We start from the raw sequence: 8,226 nt of genomic DNA, 5'->3' as shown, positions 1-8,226 counted from the left end.
CCTACTTCAACAAAGCAAATCCTCCTGCATATATGATGACTGATGTGATGCACTTTGGGATTCGTGACAGTGTTCAATGGCTTGGTTGGCAGGAAGTGTTCCTCTGTCTTACGGAAGCTGCATGGACCAGGGCATGTCATTCTTGTCATTCTAGGCTCTTTGAATGCTGCATCCCGCGGAGACAGCCAAACCCCGGCCAGGATTTACTGGGTACAAGCAGCGGGAAAGGCATGGTGTGAGGTCCGTGAAGGAACCAGGAATAGACGGCATTGTTCCTGATTCAGAAGGAGCTTGCAAATAGTGCGGTGGAACAAGACACATACTTTGAGATGGATGACCACTGAAGGCTTTTGTGGTTATATTTATTTTTAACGATGTTTATTTACTTTTGCTGCACTGGGTCTCTGCTGCTGTCCTTGGACTTTCTCTAGTTGCGGGGAGCAGGGGCTGCTCTTGACTGCCGTGGCCGGGCTTCTCATTGCGGTGGCTTCTCTCGTGGAGCACAGCCTCTAGGCACCTGGGCTCAGGAGTTGTGGCGCACAGGCTTAGTTGCTCCATGGCATATGGGATCTTCCCGGACCTGGGATCGAACCTGTGTCCCCTGCAGTGACAGGTGGATCTTATCCACTGTGCCAACAGGGAAGTCCTGCGATTATTGTTAAGGGAGTAGTATAGAAAAAACATTTAGGAAGCTATGATGGATGGAGGAGGGCCCCTCTAAACGATGACATTTTAAGCAAGGCTTGAAAAGAAACAAACCGAAAGATCCGGGCAGTGACATGGTTGGAAGGGAAAGACCTGGGAATTCATTTCTCGTCTTTTTTAAAAAATGAGTTTTTACTGGAGTGTAGTTGCTTTGCAGTGTTGTCTTAGTTTCTGCCGTACAGCAAAGTGAACAGCGATGTTTATAGCTGATACAGAGCTCACACGATGCATCTCCTCTTTTTTGGATTTCCCTCCCATTCAGGTCACCACGGAGCACTGAGTAGGTCTCCTGTGCTCTGCGTAGAGCCTCGCTAGTTATCTGCTTCACACATAGTGTCCCTAGTGTGTGCATCTTCCCAAACTCTGTGGTTTCAGCTTGTGTTACTGAGTTGGAAAGCATCTGATAAATTATCTATTTAAAAAAATAAAATAATATTTAGAACACTTCAGAGGTGACAAAGAATCCCGAAGGTGGGGAAAGCTCCCTGGAAGAGGTTAGAACTTGAGCCAGGCTCTGAAGGGATGATGAGAACGTCCAGAATTCCAAGACGGAAGAATTAGCCTCCAGTCAAAACTCTACCGCTTACTGGTGGTACCATCTCTCTAGACTCCATACATGTGTGTTAATGTAGGATATTTGTTTTTCCTTCTCTGACTTACTTTACTCTGTGTAACAGACACGAGGTCCATCCACATCGCTACAACTGACCCAGTTTCATTCCTTTTTATAGCTGAGTAATGAATATATACACACACCACATCTTTATCCATTCATCTGTTGATGCTGCAATAAAGACAATTGAGACTTGCTCCTATCAAACTGTGTGAAGAACCTGGACTTACAAGAACAGCTGTTTCCCCCCAGAGAAGTTCCACTTTATGGGGAAACTTCTGTAGGATATCACCACTCACCTATCCAGATCCAAGCCCAGGAGTCCTATCGCCCATTCGTAACATGGGATTTCTCAGTCGCTGGTCTGTGATTGACTCACAAGCAAGGTGTGTGTGTGTGGGAGGAATTGGATAATATTTTTGTAGTGTACTTAACCAACTAAAAAGTTAGTGTGTGTCTGCACTTGTGTTTGTATAAAATGTTTGTTTTAAACTTCTTACAAATCAGTGAGAAAAAGTCAGACAACCCAATAGAAAAATACAAAATTTAGTTGCTCAATCTATTGTTCATGTTGATTTGGTTTATCTCTAGGGTAAACCAAATAGCTCATCTTTACCCTATCTCTAGGGTAAAGATGAGCTATGTTGATGCGACCATTTTTGTCAAGTACTTCAGTGCACATATGCAGTCAGTTCTCTAGGGTGTATCTATTTTAAAGTGTAATTGCTGAATCATAGGCTATATCCAGTTTCAACTTTACTAAATAATATGTGTTATTTTCCAAAGTGGTTGTGCCAACTTATCTTCCCATCAACAGTGTGTGAATTCCCACTGCCAATGCTTGGTATAACTGGGTTTTTAAATTATGCCAATTTGGAGAGAAGTCAGTGTTTTTCTTATTGTTGTCCTAATTTGCATTTATTTGATTACTGATGAAATTAAACACACATGTACTTTTTTCCCCCAGACCTTTCAGCCATTTTCCTCTTATTGTGTAAAAAGACAGCAAACCACAAATGGATACAAACAGATGTATGGGAGTGGATGTACAGAGGCTGCTGTTCTATTTTTGACTTGGATGGTAGATATAGTGGGGTTTTCCACTATTAAACTAAACCTACATGTTTTATGCAGTTAAAATATATATATGTCTCGCAGTAAAAATGGTAACAAGGTAAATCAAATATACCTCCTATATTAAAGGAGTTTGTGTAAATTTCGGTTATGCTTTCTGTATAGGGTGTATTTCACAACAGAAATGTTTTTTAAAAAGTATATCAACCAGCTCCTGTATTAAAGAAGTTTATGGTATAAAGTAAAGTGAGGACAATATCTAGGTATAAGTAGCTTTAGTTCTATGTGGAAAATTATAAACAACTACAAGACAGGCACATAAAATGCTATGGCAGAAGAGAGGAAGGCTCGATCCCATGGTGGAGACTTGAAGAACACGGCATTTGTTCTGGACAAGAAAGAGACATGCAGGGAAATGACAAGGACAGTATGCAGATGTACTCAGCAAATAGTCTTGTTTGTCTGAAATGTAATAGTCTTGAAGAAAAATAATCGAAAATAAATTTGGAAGCCTGTGAGTTGGTGCCCAACTGTGGAGACCATTCTCTTTCAGATTAAGACTTTCAAGTTTACACTATAGATTTTCGCACCATTAAAGAAAGCTTAGATATTGTGCAGCTGCCAGAGCTCAAGGCAGAATCCCAGCTACTGCAGGAGAACACTTAAAACGGCTTTGCCTCTGCATCTATTTTAAAACGAAGCATTTGTTCGCTTTCGGCAAACTGTCCAGCATTTTATGTGTGAGCACATAGCCACCTAAAAAGTTGTTTCAGCACCTGTTGGAGCAGCCATTGATCGTTTTTTTTTTTTTTTTTTTTGATGTTTACCTACATACTGATTCATTTTTTATATACTTTCTTTTAAAATTTATTTTTAATTGGAGTAGACTCACTTTACAGTGTTGTGTCTGCTGTACAGCATCGTGAACCAGCTACAAGCATGCTACGTCCCCGCCCTCTCGACCTCCTTCCCACCCCCACCCCAGCCCTCTCGGTGATCGCAGCGCACGGGCGGAGCTCCCTGTGCTCTGCAGCAGCGCCCGTCAGCTGTCTGCTCTGCGCACGGCTGTGTACATAGGTCACAGCTTCTCTCAGTTCGCCCCGTGTGTTTGTTCTCTACGTCTGCCTCTCTATTCCCGCCCTGCTGATGGATTCATCCATACCATTTCTCTAGATTCCATATATATATGTTAATATACAATGCTCATTTTTCTCTGACTTACTTCACTCGGTATAACAGAGCCTACAGTCTGTCATACCGAGTCACCATTTCTTGATGTGTCCAGAATCCATATTCCTTCTTGAAAGTGTTCTGATTTCCTTGGAGAGTGGTCTCAGTTACTGGATGGATGAGAGGATCCCTGTGCCCACCCAAGTCTGTGGACACCGAGGCAACGAGCATATTTCCTCACCTGCCTTCTGTCGAGAGATCTGCGAGCAGTGCCATGTGGGGGGCAGAGGGGCCTCACAGGACTCCTCAGTTCAGCCAATAACAGGTTCTCATTTCCTCCAACTTAAATCTGCAGCAAATGAAGCAGGGAAGCATGTGGGCTCAGAGTCGCTTGCCCCGTTGGTAGGATTCAGGTCGGGCCGTTGCAGTCACACCATGGTTTCTGTGCTGCTGATTGTTCCTTGACCTCCAAAACGACTTTAGTTCCTCTGATGCTGAAGCTCCGACACTTTGGCCACATGATGAGAAGAGCTGACTCATTAGAAAAGACCCTGATGCTGGGAAAGATTGAAGGCAGGAGGAGAAGGGAAGACAGAGGGTGAGATGGCTGGATGGCATCACTGACTCAATGGACACGAGTCTGAGCAAACTCTGGGAGATGGTGAAGGACAGGGAAGCCTGGTGTGCTGCAGTCCATGGGGTCGCACAGAGTCAGACAGGACTTAGCGACTGAACAACAGTAGTAACCTGCTGCTTTGGTCCAGTTTCCCTTTGAGCCTCTTGATGTCCTTTCAGTTACCGGCATCTTCCCCCTTTATGTTCGCTTGAGCAGATCTCTGTAACACACATAACATATATCTATTGCGTGAGTGAAAATTATCCAGGGAGTGTACAGTGAACAGGAGACAAGAAATTGAAAAATAGAGTAGAAATGTAAAACGGCAAAAGAATAGGAAAAAAGTACTCAGTAATACAGAAGTCCATAAACATTTCAACGGGCATGACAGAAGGCAAATGAATGATACAGAGAAAGCCTTGCTACAAAATTAAACTTCCTGCAGAAAGCTAAGCAATTGCCAAGTCATCCATTTTTTTAACCGCATTTTCTTGCTGACAAGGTCGATTCAGATCTGGAGTTATTTGTACACAGGAATAAAAGAGACCTGAGGGTTAATGCCATCCAGTGTTGCGTGTTTAAGATGAGGAAGTCGAGGCCCAGGGAGGAGAAGTGGTCTCCCGTCCAGAAAGTGGCCAAGGCAGACCCTGGGACATACCCCACCGCTGCTGACACCTCACACACTGCAGCACTCCGGCTGGGGCCTCCACCCAGGCTGTGCTCGAGAACACCCACTTTTGCCTCTCCTTGGGTGTTTCTGACAGCATCATCCTTTGTCTTATAAACACGTTCCTTGCTGCCTTCTCGGAAAACGTCACTTCATACCTGCATGACATGTGGGCCTGGCGAGGGCTGGAGAAAGTCACATCCAAGAGCCAACTTGCTGTGCTTCAAGTTAATTGCAGCGTCTTCTTCTCTTTGATTCCCTAGTTGGCTACTCTTAACGTTTCCCCTTTCAGCTCCAAACGTCTTCTATGTCAATGATAGTGTCTTCCAGAGCGGATGCCGTGGTGAGCTGCTTGGACCCTATATAAATATATGGAGCTTCCCAGGGGGCTCAGATGATAAAGAATCTGCCTGCAATGCAGGAGACCTGGGTTTGATCCCTGGGTAGGGAAGATTCCCTGGAGAAGGAAATGGCAACACATTCCAGTCTCCTTGCCTGGAAAATTCCATGGACAGAGGAGCCTGGCAGGCTATAGTCCATGGAGTCACAGAGTCGGACACAACTGAGAGACTGACACAACAACCACATATACACACACACACACATTCTTTTCTGTATCATTTCCCATGATGATTTACTCCAGAAGACTGGGTATAGTTCCCTGTGCTATACAGTAGGACCTTGTTGTCTCCCCATCCTAGATCTAATAGTTTGCAGCTACTGACCCCAAACTCCCAGTCTATCCCTCTCCCTGCAGCCCTCCCCCACTCCTCTTTGGCAACCGCAAGTCTGATCTCTAAGTCTGTGAATCTTTCTGTTTCACAGATACGTTCATTTGTGCCAGACTTTAGATCCCACATATAAATGATATCCCACGGTACTTGTCTTTCTTTTTCAGACTTGCTTCATTTGGTATGATAATCTCTAGCTGCATCCGTGTTGCTGCAGATGGCATTATCTCATTCATTTTTGTGGCTGAGTAGTATTCCTTTGAATATATGTACCACATCTTCTTCATCATATGTTGATGGACATTTAGGTTATTTCCATGTCTTGGCCATTGTCAATAGGGCCACTGTGCATGTAGGGGTGGATGTATCTTTTGGAATTTTAGTTTTGTCTGGATCTATGCCCAGGAGTGGGATTGCTGGATCATATGGCGGTGGTGGTGGTGGTGGTTTAGTTACTAAGTTGTGCCCAACACTTGCGATGCTATGGACTGTAGCCCGCCAGGCTCCTCTGTCCATGGGCTTCTCCAGGCAAGGATACTGGAGTGGGTTGCCATTCCCTTCTCCAGGGGATCTTCCCAACCCAGGGATCGAACCCTGGTCTCCTGCATTGCGGGCAGACTCTTTACCGACTGAGCTACAAGGGAAGACGGATCATCAGGTAGCTCTATTTTTAGTTTCTGAGGAGCTTCCATACAGGTCTCCACAGTGGCTGCACCGGCTCGAATCCCACCAATGTTGTAGGAGGGCTCCCTTTTCTCCACATCCTCTGCAGCATCTGTTACTTGTAGATTTTTAAAACCTGCCCATTCTGACCAGTGTGGGATGGTACCCCTCTGTGATTTTGATTTGCATTTCTCTGATTCAACCTCATATTTGAATTCCCTTCAGGAATTATGTTCGCCTGAAGAGAGCCATCTCCTTTAGGGTAACTCGCACCCAAGACTGGTCAGTGAGGGACACAGTGGCCTGGCCCCTTTTCTTCTTGTGACAGCTGACAGTTCCCCAGGGCTGTCTCTGCTGCAGAGCTCATGCAGGGACTAGCTGAGGCCCTTGGACAGAGCTGCAGTCCCTATGGTCATACAGAGTCAGATACCACTGACTGAAAACGCATCATAGCCCTGGTCTGGCTGCCACGTCTCCCTCATAGGCGCTGACCCTAAGACACCCCCATTGAGCCACGTGCACATGAATCTTAGCCTCAGAGCCCATTTCTCAGTGAATATGATAAAAGAAGTCTCCTTGCTCACTCTTAATTCTATGATAGTTTCTGATTGCTTTACCTCCCTCAGGATCATGATTTCTATTGCTAACTATCAGAGCTAGACTCTTAAACCTCCAGACTTGTTTTCTGAAGAAAGAAGACAGTAATAGTCCTGAGGGTAGTACCACAGCATTCATATTCCCTATAGAGGTAAAGAGCCTAGGAGACCACCCCCGCCCTTCCTTAAATGTTTCCGAGGGTTTTCTGTGTTCCAGGAGCTGCTGAGCACGTTTGTTTCTCCCAATTACTCTATTAGCATTCGCCCTGGTATCCTAGTTTTATTATTTATTTATTTATTTATTTTTGACTGGAGTGTAGTTGACTTACAAAGTTGTGTTGGTTTCTGCTGTACAACAAAGTGATTCCGTTGTCCATATACGCACATTCTTTTTCACTTTCAATATAGGATATTGAATATAGCTCCCTGTGTCCTACAGGAGGATCCTGTTGTTCGTCCATTCTCCCTGTGATAGTTTGCATCTGATTAACTCCAAGTTCCCACGCCATCGCTCATTTTATGCTTGATAAAAGCCAAGGATTAAGGATGTGGAGTGACTTCCTAAAGGATGAAAAGCTGGAGGCGAGTCACTGTATCCTCCTAAGCAATGAGTGAGTTGAGAACAGCCGCTCTGTCATCTCTGCCTACGAGTCCCCGGCACCCAACTTAGCACCTGGCACGCAGCAGGTGTTCAGCACGTCTTCCTGAGTGGATGGATGGCTGAACATTCAGGGCGAGGCATTTATGATTTTATCGGGCACTTTTACCATGCCAGTTGTTTTCCATATTTTAATGTACATCATCTCTTCAAAATTCATACTAAATCTGTGAGAGGTGAATTAATTTTTTTTTTTCATTTTCCAGATGGTGAAACTGAAGTTCAGATGCACAGGAACTGAGGGACAGAAGCAGGATTCTAGCCCACACTGTTGGCTCTCCACGCCTCTTACTGTATCTTGATCTTCCTGCCGTCTCCTTTTTCTCAGATGAGGAAACTGAGGTACCGAAGCTTTAAGTGGCTCCACGCGAGACATGTTGCCCGAGAGTGGGCCCAGATTTCCCGTCTCCTGCCCCTCAACATCAAGTAGACTCCTGCCCAGCACACTCAGAATTCGTAGGACTCCAGCTGCCTTGGCCAAACATGTCCCTTTGGCCAATGGTTGGCAAAATGTCACTTTCATTTAGGTGACGAAGCTCCTCACCAGATACAATGCTGAAAATGTAGGCCACTTCCCCATGTGACTGCGTTTCATAACTCAGAGCTAAAGATGTCTCTCGGCTCACTTGGCCTGTTTATCACATATTAAAAACTCATATTCAAATTTACTCGCCTCTTGGATTAATGTCGAGATGATAGCTTTCCAGGTCTTTCTTTCTCCCTCTCTATCTCC

The 8,226-nt window shown here is 44.8% G+C and overlaps 1 long non-coding RNA gene across 1 annotated transcript; it reads left to right on the top strand.

Moving 5' to 3' along the window:
• LOC101907482 (uncharacterized) lies at window positions 1-8,226 on the top strand. The gene is made up of 3 exons (XR_237635.5): window positions 1-1,704; window positions 7,275-7,446; window positions 7,700-8,226. It is a non-coding gene; the product is annotated as an uncharacterized lncRNA (long non-coding RNA).

This window comes from Bos taurus, chromosome 15 (assembly GCF_002263795.3).
Source record: "Bos taurus isolate L1 Dominette 01449 registration number 42190680 breed Hereford chromosome 15, ARS-UCD2.0, whole genome shotgun sequence".
Classification (NCBI taxonomy): domain Eukaryota; kingdom Metazoa; phylum Chordata; class Mammalia; order Artiodactyla; family Bovidae; genus Bos; species Bos taurus.
This window is presented reverse-complemented; position numbering and strand designations above follow the sequence as displayed.